Source organism: Strix uralensis, chromosome 1 (assembly GCF_047716275.1).
Source record: "Strix uralensis isolate ZFMK-TIS-50842 chromosome 1, bStrUra1, whole genome shotgun sequence".
Classification (NCBI taxonomy): domain Eukaryota; kingdom Metazoa; phylum Chordata; class Aves; order Strigiformes; family Strigidae; genus Strix; species Strix uralensis.
In genome coordinates this window covers 142309433-142327033 of record NC_133972.1, presented here as the reverse complement: position 1 = coordinate 142327033, position 17601 = coordinate 142309433, and positions in this window count along the sequence as shown.

The following is a 17601-nucleotide window of genomic DNA, read 5'->3' as shown; positions in this document are numbered from 1 at the left end:
AAAAAAAATAAAGGCACTGTATCCACAGATAACCAGTTTCTGATGTTCTAAGTACTGACAACTCTTTATTGGCTGCCCCGAAATTAAAATATTGTGCATCACAGGTGAGAGTCCACATGAGTTATTTTTAAAGTTCTGTTCTAGCTCTTCCTCTCAAAACTTCCTCTCAGACTTTTACTGTGAAGTTCTGAAGGAAGGATCCACATCCTAAAATTTATTTTTCATCCACTTGGAAAGGTTTTTACACCTTTTCTATCCATTTTCTCAAGAGGTACACTGTAGGATAATTTTAATTATGAATACTTTCTTCTGATGACTAGGAGCAGAAAAGCTTCACAGGGAAACAAATGAACATTATAGATTATCAGCATTAGAAGCAAACCCTAAGAAGTCTACAAAGTTCACCTCACATTTTGTGGAGGGCTTTTTTAGTTTTTTCTTTCCTAAATCTCTTTGTAAAGAAGGGAAAAAGAAACAGCAAAGTTGCAAAAGGAAAGCAGAATCACAACCTTTCAGGTTATTTAAATATAACTTAAATTTTCACATAGAGCAGACAATATTCAGGGAGATCAAGACAAGTGCCACTTTCACAGTAGCTTAGTCTCAAAATTCTAGGGTCTTACATTACAAGTTTTCTAGTCCTATGTATAGGTATGCGCTGTGTGATACTTCTGTCTTTAATTATTATTGAGCACTGACAGAAGACATTTATGTAAGTTTTGAGCTTATTATTACTTTTTGAAAAGGGCTAGGTTTCAGTAGGCTCAAGGGAGTTTCTGCCAGATCTCATCTCACACTGCTGGTATTTGCCTACCTGGAAATCCAGTTAGAAGTAATGCCTAAAGCAGATGCAGCACCAGAACCAAATGAAATACATATTGGGACATTTTTTTTAAATATTTTAAAAAAGGCAAAAAAAATCAAAGGTGCAGCAGAAGCCTTTGGCATTGATAGCTTTTTAATTGCTGTCAAGGGACAAGGAAATATCAAAGAAGCTGGAGAATGAATCAAAGGAAATCATGTACACTATTGCATATATATGTATCATTCTGACTTTTCTGAAGGCAAAACAGGTGAATGTATGTAAAGTAGAAAGAGAACACACTGTTTAGAAATACACATAATAACAGGTAAGTATGAATTTCTGAAAAACAAAGCAGTGTATTGCTAGAGTTCTTTTTGCATTTATTTGAAATCAGGAGGCAAAAGAAAGACCAAAGTGTACACATTTGTAAGAAACACTCTGACATGCAAAAACATGGATCTACCAAGGTGACAAACAAGGTAAGAGAGCTACAGATATGAATTAAGGAACAGGTTCAACAAAGATAACAGAAAGCTGGATTAAGGGGTAGTGCTTCAGGGTTCTAGAAATGCTTACCTTTGCTATGAGGTACATAAGTGATATTTAAGAAGCTATACTTTCTAGACAAGTCAAATGCGCTGATGATAACTTACTGTAGCCTAATGTGAGGTAATACATTTATGAATCAAACATGATAAAAACTGCAGAAACTTATGTTTAAAAAGTGGCCATACACCAGCTGATAAAAGATTGAGCTAGTCTGAATTGTATTTCCCTGTAAAACGAGTTAGGAAGCTTTTTGTTTTATTAAAGGATATTACTTCTGAAAATGTTAGAAAGCTTTCATCAAAAGAAAAATGCATGAAGTAAATTCCTATGCATGCATGATTGTCACCTATTGAAATAGGCCATCTTTATGCCAACCCAGCAGAAAAGATAACTGAATCGATAACAATGAAAGTAATGGAATAAAGTTAACATACTATCATTTGCACTGCCACTACCATTCAGGTTTCAAGTTTGAATAGTATCATATATCATCTCAGACTAGAGAGTAAGATCTGATAGAAAGGGAATTTTTTACTGAAGTAACTCCATATAAAACAGTGACCAGGAGTTGAGGGCAATAAAGGAGTATTTCAGAAAGTTTTATTCTTGATCTTTTCTGCTTCTTTTTAGACAATGGTTTGTAATTACAGAGCAGAGATTATTGCATTAAGAATTTTTTTCTTATATTTGTAATCGAAGTATCCTTATGATCATTTAAGCTTTTGTAGGCGAGACTAAAATTTATAAAACTACAAGGCACTGTACCCTCTTGTTCTTAAGGGCTAGTTTCAGTATCAGAGAGTGAAAAATGACAAACTGCTGTGGAGTAGGTATGTGGAAAGGTCATGACATTTCATCAGAGGAAGCTGTTGTTCTAAGGCAATGGGGCCTGTAAATACCTGTCATTGTGGGAATTTCTGCTATTCCAGTAGCTGCCAGTTTAGGAAATGTTCTTAAATGACATTAATCCCTATTTTAGTAAACCCATTTCTGTAAAAAAGAGATTCTTACCAAAACATAATTTCAAAGAAATTGATCAAATGAGATTAACAACACCAGCCCAGAAATCTTGTGTTGCTGTCAAAACTTTATCCATTTTGTTTATTCAATTCCATGTTATTTCTGGAATGGGAGTTTGTTACTATGTGTGCATTTTGGTCCAGATAGAGCCTGATAACAAATAGATGAACCACTTATGAGGCTGAAAAACAAACAGTATTTTATTCTGATCCTCACAAGCTTTCATTTCTTCCTTTCACACTTCAGAAATATGGGAATGTGTAGAGAACTAAGAAGGGAAAATTTAATAGAGTTCAAGTGGGCTTTCAGGCAGGTTAACCAGTGGCATTAAAATTTTGCAAGGCAATGAAAGCCACTTGTCATGAACACTGAGGAGTGTTGTACTGTGGGATGCTCTGTCCAAGAACTCATTAAAACCCCACAAGATGTTTCTTCCCATACAGGGGAAAAAAAAAAAAAGAGAAAAAAAGCAAGCTCAGGCTAAAAAACAATTCTTTATCCCTGCTGATGAATAGGATTCCGTAATGCTGCCCCTCTGTTATTAATTTCTGTGCTTCCATGGATCAGTAAATGTAACTATTTGGGGAAGACCTGTGGTTAGCTCTTCAAAGTAGAAGTTGTGTTTCATGAGGGCTTAGGGAAAAATGCAGTCACCTTTAACAGAGGGAAAAAGTGAACACATGTAAAAAAGACATATGTGCCCTGTTGTTAATCATGCTGTTAGGGCATCGGGAGTTCTCTGTTGTATCTAGTACTGGAAATGAGGAAGGCAAAGGAGGTAGTGTGAAGGCTACCACCAAGTAGGCATGGAACAGTGCCCTGGTCTTGCCCCTGCCCAAGGTGCCAGCTCACGCCAGTCTCCTCCACAACGCCCATAGGAACTCAGTGGAGTTTGGAGCCCCTTTTTTCCTGGAGACACCATCTCTGACTCCATAAGCAGCAGCCATTCCCACTGATTTCCTACAGGCATTCAGAAAACAAGCTACTGCCCTCCACTCAAATGGTAGTGTTGTGTTATCCAAAATAAATCATAAATTACCTCTAGTGTTACGAATCAGTGTGTGATATAAAGAAGTTTATGGAGGTAAAAGCATATGTACAGATCTTCACAAAAATTTGCTCATAAATTAAGCAGACAGGAGAAAATAGTGGATATAAGTGATATTTTTTTAGAGGAAAATATATCATACCACATCTAACAGCTCAAGAGAGGTAAGGCTACTGCAGCTCCATGTCCCCAGGTTCAACCAGTAGTGAGGCTGAAGATGTATTCCCAGGAGGTACCTGCACAAAGAGCACACATACACATCACATATATACACAGCTGGCCCCACAGATCACAGACAGGCAGTCAGAGCACCCACACAAACACAGAGAGTACCAACAGCCTCACCCTGTTCCCCTCTCTGGCTCATCAGGATGGAGGTGATACTATAGATACACATATGTAAAAGGTGGATCCTGGCAGCAAGTGGCCTCACTTGGTCTGCTCAGTAGCTGGGGGAAGCTACTCCCACACACACTCTCACTCCCAGAGCTGGCTCTTACAAACCCACTCACCCCCTTGGCTCCCAAGGCCACTTCACCCACTCACTGGCTCCATCTTTTCTAGTGATCACTTGCTCACTTGTACACCCACACTCACCACAGTTGCTGCCACATGAACACACCTGCCCTCCAATTCATAGTCTGGTTCCTGTTGCTGCACTCATACCCTCATGCACACACATGCACACAGAATAGAAATGCCCAGGAAAGAGATAGAAAGGAATTTAGTAAGATAGAACAGACTGCACTGATCAGGCAGGGGGCACAGGCAGACAAGCAACAATGTTAACTTTTTAAAATGTCAGGAAGTATAATAGCAAGAATTCCACCTACACACTTCTGCAATTATTAGCAGTTCCAGTGATGGGCACAGTAACTTATAAATTTAATGTACCTTTCCTTAAAATTGGTCTTGCATGATTGATTTACTGAGTGACGCCAATGCTGTGGATTAATATAGTGTCTACAGACCAAGAATGGTAATCTCTGCCATATAACACATCATTTGCAAAAAAATGCCTACTGTTATCAGCTGAACTGGAGCACAGCTCTAACAGTTCAGAGTAGCTTTCCTGAAGGGAGATAAACTAGTTCAGTAGAGGCATGTGGAAATTTCAGAGAAAAGAATCAGGTTCTGCCAGCTTCCTATCGACAGCCTTGTGCTCTGTAATTACTTTCATTGATCAATGTGACTATTCATGCAGTAATGTTCTTTATGTAATGGAACAAAACTGGTTCCATGTAAATTCAAACTCAACATGTTTAAGGTGTACAATCTGGCTCATTTGTTTTGTAGCTACAACCCACTGGCTTTCTAAATTATTATGGAAGTATCAACAGCTGTTCTCTCCACCCAGCTATTCCACATCGAGCTGGAATGCACACTAATCCATCAGTAATGAGAACCAACCCCTTCACAGAATATAAATAAGCAAAGAAAATCTTATTGGAAAAACTGGATATTTAAAAAGATACTTAGTGATCAAAATACCCTAACTGTGTCTTGGAGAAAATAATACATAGATGATTCACATGAACAATCACCCTTGTGAAGTGGGGGGGCGGGGGGTGGGGGTGGGGGGCAGGAAACAAGGTTCCGTTTCTGTGCTTTGTGTTTGAAAATCTTTGACAATTTTGTGAAGACAGATTCATTCATTCCCCTGGGGTAGAAAGGTATTAGCATTCACACACACAAAAAGACAGCTACTAATACCTGAAACTTGTAATTTCCTTCTGATCCTTGGTTGTGAGGGGACTTTACAGATAGTCCAAGACAGAAGGACACTACAAGTGCAGTAACGAATCCTGCACTGCACAGCATTTCACAGCAAAAACAGAGCTCTGACAAAAATATCTTTACAGTATTTAAAGGTGTGAAGTAAAAGGAAAACTGGCACCTCTGATATTCAGCAGAAAGACTGTTCAAGTCCAGGTTCAGAAAAGTATTCAAGAATAATTTATTTCTGAAAGGACAAGGTTGTCTCAATTTCAATTTTCAATGTGTGCGCTATTCAGGTAAGCAAAAGAGGCAAAGAGCCCCTAAAAACTGCCAGCAACCATTATCAACAAGACTTCTCTCAAGTCCATTTTTCTCTATGAAATTACATGAGTTAGAACTGAGCTGGGGGGATTTTGACTGTTCTGCTTCCTTCCACTATAAGTCCCAAAGGTGGCTACATGAAATGTCATCGTCAACACCCAGCTCTGCACTAAGTGTAGCTTTAAAGCCACAAAAAAAATTAATTTAGAAATTAAATTTAGAAATATGCAGCATTTGACAATAACTGGTAAGTATTGGGGTATTTGTGACAGAATGCATACATGAGGCTCATTGACTTAGGACTGTGACAATTAGGCTTGAAGAGCCTTTGTTACAGGAACTCAGGTGAGATGTTACCATCCTCAACTCTCTACTTCTTCTGATGCAACCACCTCTATAGGACAAGGGTCAGCATGCACACAGCCTGTTTCCCCTAATCCATGCTCTGGATTTAACCCATCTCAGTTATTCACACCCCAAGCTGTGACAACTGGGATGCAGGCACATGGTCAAAGAAAGAAAAAGGAAAGAAAGGAAGGTCCTGTAACAGCTTAAATTGCTGCAGCTTTTCAGATCTGCGTTCATAAGGGGTGATCCTTAGACACCAAACCCAGAGGTTTGTTGGTGACTTTGAGAGGCCAAAAGGGGCCTTGTCTCTTGAAAGAAACATCAGTCCCACGTTAAGTGCCCAAGCATGATCCAATTTACAGAGAGATTTATGTAAGTATCAATAAACAACTTATACAATAGGAAATACTGCAGAGAACAGGCCAAATATACTGCCACCACATTTGTCTCTATCAGTCATGGACTTTAGACATATTTAGCTTGGACATGAAGCACACAAAGGGCTGAACAAAAGCTGTATGGCATTTTAAGGATGCCAATAGTGCCTAAAAATTTACCTTACGCAACTGAAGTGGTTATTACATAAACAAAGGAATTCTATAGATCTCAACTGTGTGATCAGAGTTCTAAACATTGCATAAAGGTGCAGATAAATGCCTGACTTTTTAGAAAAGTGCCTAGGTCAAGTCATGCATCTGATTTACTTTGACTTTCTATGGAAAATCCCTTGGAAATCAACGGTAAATGCCTGCTTTACTCCAGCCACTTCAGATATGCCACGAACTGTCTTACCTCAGGCTTTAGGTACCTTTGTAAGATATTTCTTTGTAAATATGACCTCTTGGGGTTTTTACTTCCGCCCTTATTAAGTCACAATTTCAAATCTCCATGAACGGAGCTCTTCAAGACTTTGGCACATAATGCGCATTCACTCTGTGTATTCACTTCCTGATAGTATTTTCATTTGAACTTCTGTGTATTTTCCTTTGAAGCATTTAAATGTCACTGCCTAGCATTCATATGCTGGTAGTGGTTAAGCACAATAAACAAAATCAGGGCATATAGGTACCATATTTACTGTTTCAAGAAGCAGCCCATTCCCATTGAGATATCACCTTAAGGCAAAGAGCATGTAAGTGCAAATTGGAGGGAAAACATTTTTTGAGAGTCATTATGGGACATCACTGGAAAAACACAGCTTCTAGCTTTTGTGCCTCCAGAAACTCTTCCCTGGTTTGTTCATTAAATTATTTAGTCTTCTCTTCATGCTGTATTGAAAAGCATCATTGTAATACACACAATTGGACCTAAATTTTAGTCATTAAAGTCAGAAATGTTGCATTAGTCTTTCCCCAGCATGATTTGCTATCAGTAAAAGAGGGAACTCACAAGATACACAAGAGGTTGCCTGAGTGGACCTCAGAGAAAAGGGGTGGTAGGAACAGTCATTTTAAGAACAAGTTACAGCCAAGGTCAAACTGAGTTCTCCTGAGATAACTCCAGAACGGGAAGTAGTGCAGAGGCACCCAAGCTCACCACATGGAAATGCCCATAGACACATGTTGCAGAGCTCACAGATACTGCAATATAAGCACAACTACACTGTCTTGGATCTGAGTTGTTAAGCCCACCTGGTGCTACATTACCTGGACTTCACTGTATGGGTCAGCTCCATATCCAAACTTTCTACATGAAGATAACTTTGATTGAGCTGTAGCTACTGCGATTTCTTTAAATTTGAAGATAGTGCTAGTTTTTCATTTACAAATAAATTCTATTTAAAGAGAACCAGTTGTCAAAGAAACATTGTTTAGATTTTGAATTAGTACAGTTATGAGATAACATAGGTTTACCGTAGCAACTGTATTTTTCAGTGTTTCATTTAATTAAAAACCTGTTATATTCTTTGTTGTTGTGTATTTATTATATTCCTGAAAAAAAAAAAAGAAATTATTTCTAATGAAAGTGGGTCAAATTGTAACCAATTTCTGTTTAAAAATGCATTATTGCAATAAAAACTTCTATTTCAATTTGCCATGGCTTCCAAAATCTTGTTATTTTTTATTCACAATTTATGTCTGTGTGTTTTAATGAAAAAGTATACAAACTACCTACTCATTAACTCATCAGTAGTCTCCTATAATACATACTGAGTCAAGGAACAGAAAAATCATCACATGATTTATGGTTGTATCACTTACAAAAATTTTTAAGTGTGTATAAAAAGCATCTGATAATTGTAGTTAACATTTTTCTATATACTGTCGGTTGTAACAGCCTTATGCTAACTTACATTATCCCACAGTAAACATCAGGAACACAGATAATGCACTTTTGCATTCTTTGAGCTTTAAATTGTATTTCCAACCTGTTTGCAGGCCATGGGATAACAAGACAACAGAGTGCATATTGCCTGCCTGGATTAGGAGGATATCCTTGCACCAAACAAGGCAGGTAGGTGTAGATAGTTGTGTAGCATGACTACTCAATACTGGACAGAGGTAGGACGTAAGTTAAAGCTCTCAAGCAAGTACATCTAGCTGTGATTTAAGCAATCATCAACCTGTTCTTGAAGCCAAATGTGTCTCTTGTTCTCCATGACAGAATCTTTAGCTGATAACTGGAGAAAACGAAGGAGAAAATACAGATCCTTACTACTCAATGCATGGATGCACATATAGTTGGGGCGGGGGGAGAATGGCATTATCAAACTCATCTGCCCTTGTTGTCTTGATGGTGATAGACAGCCATTTGGTCATGTAAGCTTTTCCAGAATTGCCCAATTCTGCAAACTGCCAGAGTAATGGGATTTATGGCCAGTGCAAGTTAAAGCTGTCTTTGAGTATTATAGGGTTGTAAGTGTTCAGCTACAGGCACCACAAAACTGGCAGAGTGCAAGTGCAAAGAGCTACATTAGCAAACAAGCAGGCACTAGCTCAATCCATTATTCAGTATAAAAAGATGGACATACAGATGGGGTCCAAATGACCACTGCTTACTCCCCATCACTGCTAACAAAAGGAGTGTCCCATATTCAGAGGTTAGAAGGATAAAGAGCAGTGGGTTACTAGCTGTTCTTTGCTGCACCCAGCTGACAAGGGCAAGATGAAATGAATCCCTCAAGCTAAGCAAATTCATAAGAAAACTATTTCTGACTGCAAGCCATCTGTGACTGTAACTGTTCTGTGAATAGCAGTTTTTACGAAACATGTTTGAAATTACTGAGTAGGCTAGCAAGGCTATTTGGCCTTAGGTTTCAGCAGGCAGTTTTTAGCTGAGGTAGTGGACTGGTCTGCCAGTTTACTGACTCCATACAGCATTTCAGCCATCAACACATTCATAGGTAATGAATACCAAATGTTCAGAGCAAGAACAGCAAAAACAACAGTAGGATGAAAATGGAAAATAACAAACCTAATTAGAGATGTAGGGACTTCTTACAAACTATACTCTATTCCTAGGAAAGGTAAGAGCTTCAAAAGTCCTAAGATACCCACTGTCATCATCTGTGCATTGCTGATGCTCTCAGAACTGCCTTTCTGTGGCTGGCAGTACCAAACTAAGAGAAGGGCTCATGTTGCCTCATAACCCACTGCCTGCTCTGAATTCTTACTCTAGAGCAGAATGAGCTAAAACTTCCCTTTTCCTTACAGGGGAAAGTCCAACATTACAAAACATGGTCTTGTAATGATGCAGAATGAAAGAAATTATCTTCAGATTTCCCTCTGAAATGAACATCCTAAAAATACTGCGGGAAAAAAAGAGCTCTGAACATTCATTTTGACTTTTCATATTAATTTTCCGTTATTTGACAGCATACTCTCTTATGCATATTAATCACCTAATGATATTGCAGACTTTTTATTTAAGACAGTTAAAATAGTCTATGCTTTTGTTATTAAAAAAAATATTAGAATCTTCAAGACAGCTGCTACCTAACAGTAATTGAAATATCTTCTTTTCTAGATCGAAGTGTCTTTGTGTCAATACTGAAATAATTTTCACAAGCAGGAAACACTTTAGTGGTAAACCAACAATGACTAAAACCATTTTTAAGGGATAGATATTGCAACAACAAAAAAAAAAAAAAGCATAAGTTCTTTGAAGATCTGAGCCCAAATTCTTAGGTGATGAGTAGCTCAACTAGGAGTAGCTTTTATTAGCAGTCCAAGCATTTCTTTTCATCTTCTGTTTACAAAAGAAAAACAAAGAAAAATATTTGGCTGTCAGAACTTTTCCTTCTATATGGCTAGATACCAAATTAGCAGTTACATGATTTATAACTATCATGAGATAGATTAGTAATGTGGATTAAAGTGAGGTCTGTTGTTCCTCCCTTCATTCACTCTGACATGTTGAATTGACCTGACTTACATCATAAACTAATGATGGGCATTAGTGTTAATTAAAGAGGGAGTCTGAAGATATCCTGCATTTCTGTACTTCATGGAAAGAGGGTCTGCCATAATACCATGTAATTTAATACACTAAGATTGTTAGAAGCTAAATGTCAGCGAAAAGGAGAAAACACATCAGAAAATAGTATACATTTATGAAATATTTGGTCCTTAATCCACTCACAACCTGTTTATTTCTTTGTGTGGTAGAAAATGTGGCAGGCTTTATGTCTTTCTTTCTGCATGCACAAAAACACCCAGCCACAGCCACACACATGCATAGTTTATAAAATTCCTTTTATTGATCTTCAATTTAGTGCCCTTTAATTTAATATATTACTGAGTTTCACTAAAATACGGCAAAGTAAAAAGAAAAAAAATATTTCTGAGTCTTTCATCACCTGCAGTGTCTCAGTCAAGTGCTCTCTAATTCTTCGGTGCTCCAGGCTGAATAATACTGGCAATCTATTTTCAGTTTCTTATTGTAATATAATGATATTTTCCCCTACAGAGCCCTATAATTCCGTTATTGTTCATCTAGGCTATTATCCACAAGAGACTTTTTTTTAACCTGAGAAAGAAGAACTATTTTTGAAATAACTGATATTAAGTACTTGTGATTAGATGTAAATCAGATCAATGCAGAAATCATTAATTGTTACAAAGACACATTTTGAATCATAACAAAAGTTCACTAGAAAAACATGGAATTAATTAGTTAATTCCTTTTTTGTTTCTTGGAAATTTTGTTTGCCTTACTTTGATAATATGGAAAAAGTCATAGGAACCTAAAGACTTGTGGATGAAATAAAGTCCAGACCTGTCTGTGCTTTGGCTGGGCTTTCATCACTGCCTGTCTTGGTGATTTTGACCAAGTGACAATAGCATGCACTTGCATATAAATTCTTTCTAATATAGATCTAATAGCACTACTTCCTTATGACAGTCCTGTGAATTTGGTTATTCAATATTTGCAAAGCTTTTTGTAGACAATTGGAACACCTAACCATGCTTGCCTTGTTTGGCTAACATATGTCATGAGCAACACTGTGCAACCAAACAAAGCAAGTCATCTGCACAGGGTGTGAATGCATTTTTCCACCACACACTGTGAGAAGAAGATGACAGATGCAAGGTTGTCCAATTTTCAAGCCTTATTGAGCTGAAAAGGAATCCCTTCAGAAAATATTGTCTCCTTCTCAAGCAGAAAACTGATATATTGAAGCCAGCCAGAACATGGGTTGGAGACAGGTAGCTCCATTTTCAGTTTTTTACTGTCCTGAGAACTAGGGAAATGAACAATTTCTGTAACAAAGGAACAAACCCCTTCATAGGAAAAGGTTGTGTAATAGATTAAAACACGCCACATGAACGAGATATGTGGCTCATGGCTGTGATACAATATTCTTTGATATGTTTCAACAAGATGTCTGAGTCATAATTGGGAACTGTGATGAGTAACAAAGCAACAGCTAGAAAAGGTCATGAGAAAGGGAAATAAATACATGACCAGCTCTGACAAAGTACTAATTCTGTCTGCCACTACAGACAGCCTCTACCTGCCTGTTCCTGAGGGTCTTTCACCACAGTGCAAATGTCTTTAAAGCAACTACACACATCCTGAGTACTATTTTCTTCTAATAGCACCAGTATACACTGAGAAGGTGGAGCAAGCCTCTCATGACACCCAAACCTCTATTTCTTTTTACAGTAAAGTCAAGCACTGCTATGGATGCTTTCCCAGGATATAAATGCTGATGAAGGCTACCTTGCAGCATGATTTACAGAAATACTCTCATGGACAAGACCCAGGCTTGTCGGCTTGTTATCTCCGATGAACTAGTATAGCAAAGAGGGATGGAGATGAAAGAAATATGAGAGGAAAGAAATGCCCTCATCTCATTAAAAAAAAAAAAAAAGGGGCAGGTATGACACTGTTCCTTAGTAAATCAGACAGAGAAAGCAAAGTGATCACTGCCAAAACACATGAACCACATACCTTGCAGAGTGACAGGGCAAAGATACCTTCATTCATTGTGTGCCTGGGGAGACCTCAGCCAACAGCATGTTCCAAATTGATGGATTGCCCAGATACAAGGTAAGTGTTCCTGTTAACACAAGGCAGCAGAAACACTGGTGTATTATGTGTTTCTCAAATTATTACGGGGTTTTTGTAAAAAAAAAAAAACAAACACAGAGGTTGAATGGGAAATCACACTTTACTCATTTTAAAAGTGCTGTATAAAATATTAAAGCTTTTTTTTTTTTTTTTTGGAAAAACAAAAATTATTTTCTTGCTCAGTTTAATAGTAATCTATCGCATCTTTAAACCAGGGCCAAAGCAGAGACTGATTTGGATCAATAAAAATAGATGCTCTTATAAATAATTTTTCTTGCTGGAGAAAAATCATCGTCATAAGATTCTGAACTCCTTTTGAGACTCCTTTGAAACAATTCTGCTTTTCAAAAGCAGAATACAAATGCAGACACTCAGTTTTAAATCTTACCAGCTTCCTGAGGTCTACTTTCTTCTACCTACAGTTTATTTATAAAGAGGTCCAAGAGTGCAGATATTTGTATGAAAACTGCAACAGTTTAGTCCCCGATTATGATGCAGCTCAGAGATGATGTCCCCGAATCGTTTTTTCCACAATATCCATTTTGTTTCTTTGAGCAAAATCCTTCTGACAAAATCACCAGTGGTGACTTACTATCCTACCTTCTGGTTCAGCAACTCTCACTAGTAACTTTTTAGGTATATTTCATAGGAATGCATATCTCCTCCATCAACTCCAGAAAAGGAATGGAGGAATGGCAGGTGTGTGTGGGGGTTGTTTTTCAAACCTAGACAAGCTTATGGAAGATCACAGGGACTCCCAATTAAGTTGACAGAAAGTCTAGACCAACGATGTTCAAGCATACCCACCTGCAGACATGAAGAATTTCATATTTTTTACAGAATCCCTGTATATTTTTTACAGAATCCCAGTGCTATTAAAATTTCTAGAGCCCATTCACTGCAGTTTCTAGATTATGAACTTAATTTTCTTGCATGTAAGCAAGCAGGGCCTTTTGTCTTCCTCTGCCTCTATCACTCATTCCTGATCTCCTTGTACATTTTGGTTAAGCATTGTTTTACCATTACTTGCTTATCAGTTCTCCTCATTGCCTTCTCGTCTCCTACTGTGGCTCAGTTAACCTTCCGACCATTTCATCAAATGAAGCAGTGTCTCAACAGATCTGACAGACTCAGGGCCACCTGCTACAATGACAATTAATACTTTGTAGCACTTTTCGTGCTTCACAAACCCAAACTAACATGTAAATTGTGTGTATATATATATATGTAAATGGGGTTGTGTGTGTATATATATATTGGTAAATTACATATGACAATAATGCACGATATTTTGGTGTGGAATACAGGGAATGCAGTAGCTAATGGAGGCATCACACAGAAGTAAGACAAATCATATTACTGTCTGATTTAGTATTTGGCAATCACTAGTGCTCAGTACACCTGCTTCAATAAAACCTCTTCTATAGCTATAACTGTCCCTAAAACATACTCTGTGCCTATGATGGTTTTCCCCAAACTTGTTGGTCCTCAGGTAACAAAAACAAATAAATAAAGCATTCCTTTGTTTTCCTTATAGACCTGGGGAAGAAAATGCATCTGCAGAAAGCAAAATACCACAGTTTCAGAAGCTGTAGGTTGGGGCTTTCCGGTTTACGTTACTGGCAATGAGCAGAAGTGGCTCTGGTTTACCTCTCATTTAGCAAAGAATCTCCAGCAGCAACATTCCCCTTACATTGAGCTGAGCTACAGATCTACACTACCTATAGCTCTGATACTGAAATGATTTATGTCAGTCAATGGGCCTGCCTGTCAGTTGTTTACAATTGCAAGTATCTAGGAGTCAGAGTAAACAAGACTATGGAGGGATGACTACTGCCATCCACTGCAGGAACTAAAGTAAGCTTTGAAGATATTCTATTCAGTATGCTGGTTCACCTCAAACTTGCTTCCTTTAGAGGATTAGAGGACAAATATAATTTAAAATCTCTGTTGACTCTATTTATTTCAGGAATACTGAACCTATCAGAGCAAGACCATGCCCAACGTGACAAATCATGAACCAGCACGGCAGATGTTTTTCACTGCATTTGAATGCCACCTTTGATCAAGCAGCGTGGGTATTGTCAGAAAGAGAGCAAGCCTTCCAAGAGGACAAAGTTCCTGTGTAACATCAGAGCCACAAGCCAAAATGACAATTTTGTTCTTGTCTCTACTGTTCAGCAAACTGACTTCCCTCAATAGTTACCATTGCTGTGCTGAATCTTAATTACGGGGCAAGTAGATTGCAACGTCACTAAAGGAACACATATGGATGATTAATTTCTCTCTATAAAAGTTAATAGCTTACTCGTTGCACAAGTTATTTTAGGGTAACTGAATACATAGATTCAAACATTTTCAAGAACAAAGGCCTGGCTACTACCTGTGGGATGATTTTTACTTGCAGTCATTATGAAAACAGCTATTTGCAGGACAGTTTGTGAATCCTCAGCAACTTCAGACAGCCTGTATAAACGCTCTTAAGTCTTAACTACAAACAAGTCTCTGTTATTATGTCCAAACCCCAGGAACTGCTGATAGCAGAGTATTTGCAGACTCACCCTCCTCTGCCTGCAGCCAAGGAGTGAGGACTGCTGCCTTGCCTCTTTCCAGCGCTGCCATGACCAGGGGAGCAAAATGAGACCCAGACTGAAATGCCAAATAGGAGAGTGAGAAAAGGACTGAGATATTCACATGCATGTGTATCTATCGGTGAACACACACGTTGGATTTACTTGCCCCTAAAACAATGTTTAATGGTTTAGTACTTCCAAATTACATACCCTTGTGTCACTGAAATTAGCTACTGGCAGAGGCACAGAATCAGGCCGGCATGAAAGCATGTTCCTAGCACCGTTCTGCTCATTGACACATGCAGTGTGTTCTCCACTGTCTACTATTGTTCCCACGGCTTGTTGGGATCTGTTTTGTATCAGAATACAAGTTGCTATGGGCAAAGAGTATTTGTACTTGGCCATACCGACAGCACTCTGATCCTGGCTTGGGGCTCAATTGTTTTTATTGTAAGTAATGAGTGATTAAATTAGTCACATAACCCAAGAAAACAAATATCACTAGGCAGTTTCTAAACAACCTGCAGGTGGGAATTATTCATACAAATGACTCAGCAAGCATTCAGTATGAAATACTTGACAGAAGTAAAAAGGCCTTATGTGTTGCTAACTATAGACAAAGCTGTCCACGGCAAACTTAAACAGAACTCTGTTTTGTCTGAAAAGGCTTTACTTCCAATTGGTTAGAACTTTTTTAACTGCTAACAGTTTTAAATGGAAGTTTAATGTTCTACCTATTAACTGAATTGTACCATTTTTTCTCTCCCTAACATTTATCTCTGAATATTTCAACCATTTCTGAGAAAGATATTAGGAGAAAAAAACCTGCTCTTTGGTCTCATATGAAAATACTGTTCGGGGGTTTTCAACCTAAAAGGGAACATCATGGTCTTTATCATGATCAAAAACACAAATCAAAGATAGTTCTGCTAAGAAATATTTGGAAATATTTTGATGAAACCTGTGTGCATTGCAAATATTTTTTGTATGTGTTTGTTCAATATATATTATTACTGTTAGAGAATTTAACCAGGTAAAATAAGTTATGTATCTTTTGGTTATTAACAAAAGAAGTGCATACACCTTGCTAATTATCAACAATTAGGAGGATCCAAAACACGTTGTTAGAGCTGGTATGTTAGTGACTACAGTATATGTTAAGAAGGTCAAGCTAACACACAGTCTTGTAATATAAAATGAACAATCTTTCTTTTTGTCTTTTCCACAGAAGCAATTCCATATTCACAAACTTTTTGGAAAATGTGTGTAAATCAATTTGTCTAAAGAAAAAGGTAGTCAGTGTCTATCCTGGTGGAGCTAGCATAGTTGCTTACGCTTACCTAAAAGTATAGTACAATTATGAAAAAAGATCATTATACTTGTCTTCTGATCTCATGTTCAAAGTTGAAGGCATTTCCATTCCCCGGGAGGGCTCTGATATATATTTTCTTAGTGCAACTAGCAGCAATTAATGGATTTTACAAATTGCTGTTTATGAACCTTGATATCTTGTTTCTTGTAGCTCCTTCCCAATCAAATCTGTGATTAAAAGCAATCATATCTGTCAACCCCTCATCATATCTGGCTCCTCAGTAGCACACAATACTCAGAAGGCTAAATGTAAAGTCTGGGCTACACCTGTGCCAGTAAATAAAACGAAGTGCAAGCAACACCATGGCATACATCCAAATGGCTGAATTCTTTTTTTCCTTCCCATACCCTGTGCTATTCCTTTCCGTGCCTGAGCAGAGAGCTTTTTGGCATGGATATGGACTAAAACTGTTCCTTGGAGCATGTTAACAATTTAAGAGAATAAACAATTCTGGGTAGCACATAAACCCAAGCATGGGCCATGCTAAGTCTGCTAAGTCTGGACAAAGGTAGCCCTAGAGTCTAAATTCAGTTCCCTTTCCTGTTCTGAGCATGAGCATAGCCCAAACCAGAGATCACCCTTGGTGAAGCTTCTGACCTACACCACATTTCTCTGCAGGGATACATTTCCTCCACACAGCATTTTCAGTGATTTGTGTTGCACTCAGAATTGTAGTTTATTTACAAGTCACAACTTGGCAAAGATGATTACCTATATTAGAGTAAGATGTGTCTTCACTCCTAACATTTGTAACAATTATGATAAAGTTGTCACAGAAACTGACTTTATTCCTGATGGTAGCTTAACCTGAAAGCAAGAAGCCTTCATGACTTAGACAGGATTGGCAAAAGACACTAGGGCAGTATATACATATATATTTATATATTTTTTAATTTTATGTCTTTGTGTTATTTGCAACAAGATTTTACTTGCTTCTGAAAAAAGAAGGTCCTGATTCTGATCTTACTGAACATGCAGGTTCATGAACTGCAGTGACATAAAATATCAAGGTTATAATTTCTAGAGTTTATGTAAGATAATTTCTAGAAATGTTAATGAAAATTGTAAGAGAAATGCAGAAGTAAAATTAGCATCTCAAGAAGAACTGCAGAATACACACAACGAAATCTTAATTCTGTATTACATTTTTAATGTGAATGACAAATGATGATGATCAGCAAAGTTCCAGATAAGATGTTTCTAGACACAATTTACTTCTTGTAAAATATCATGAACAAACCAACTTACATCCTCTGTCATTCTGGAGATATGTGAAAGTAGAGTTGGTTTGGTTTTATGTACGTTTGTTTCCTGTACAACTTACTGTGAA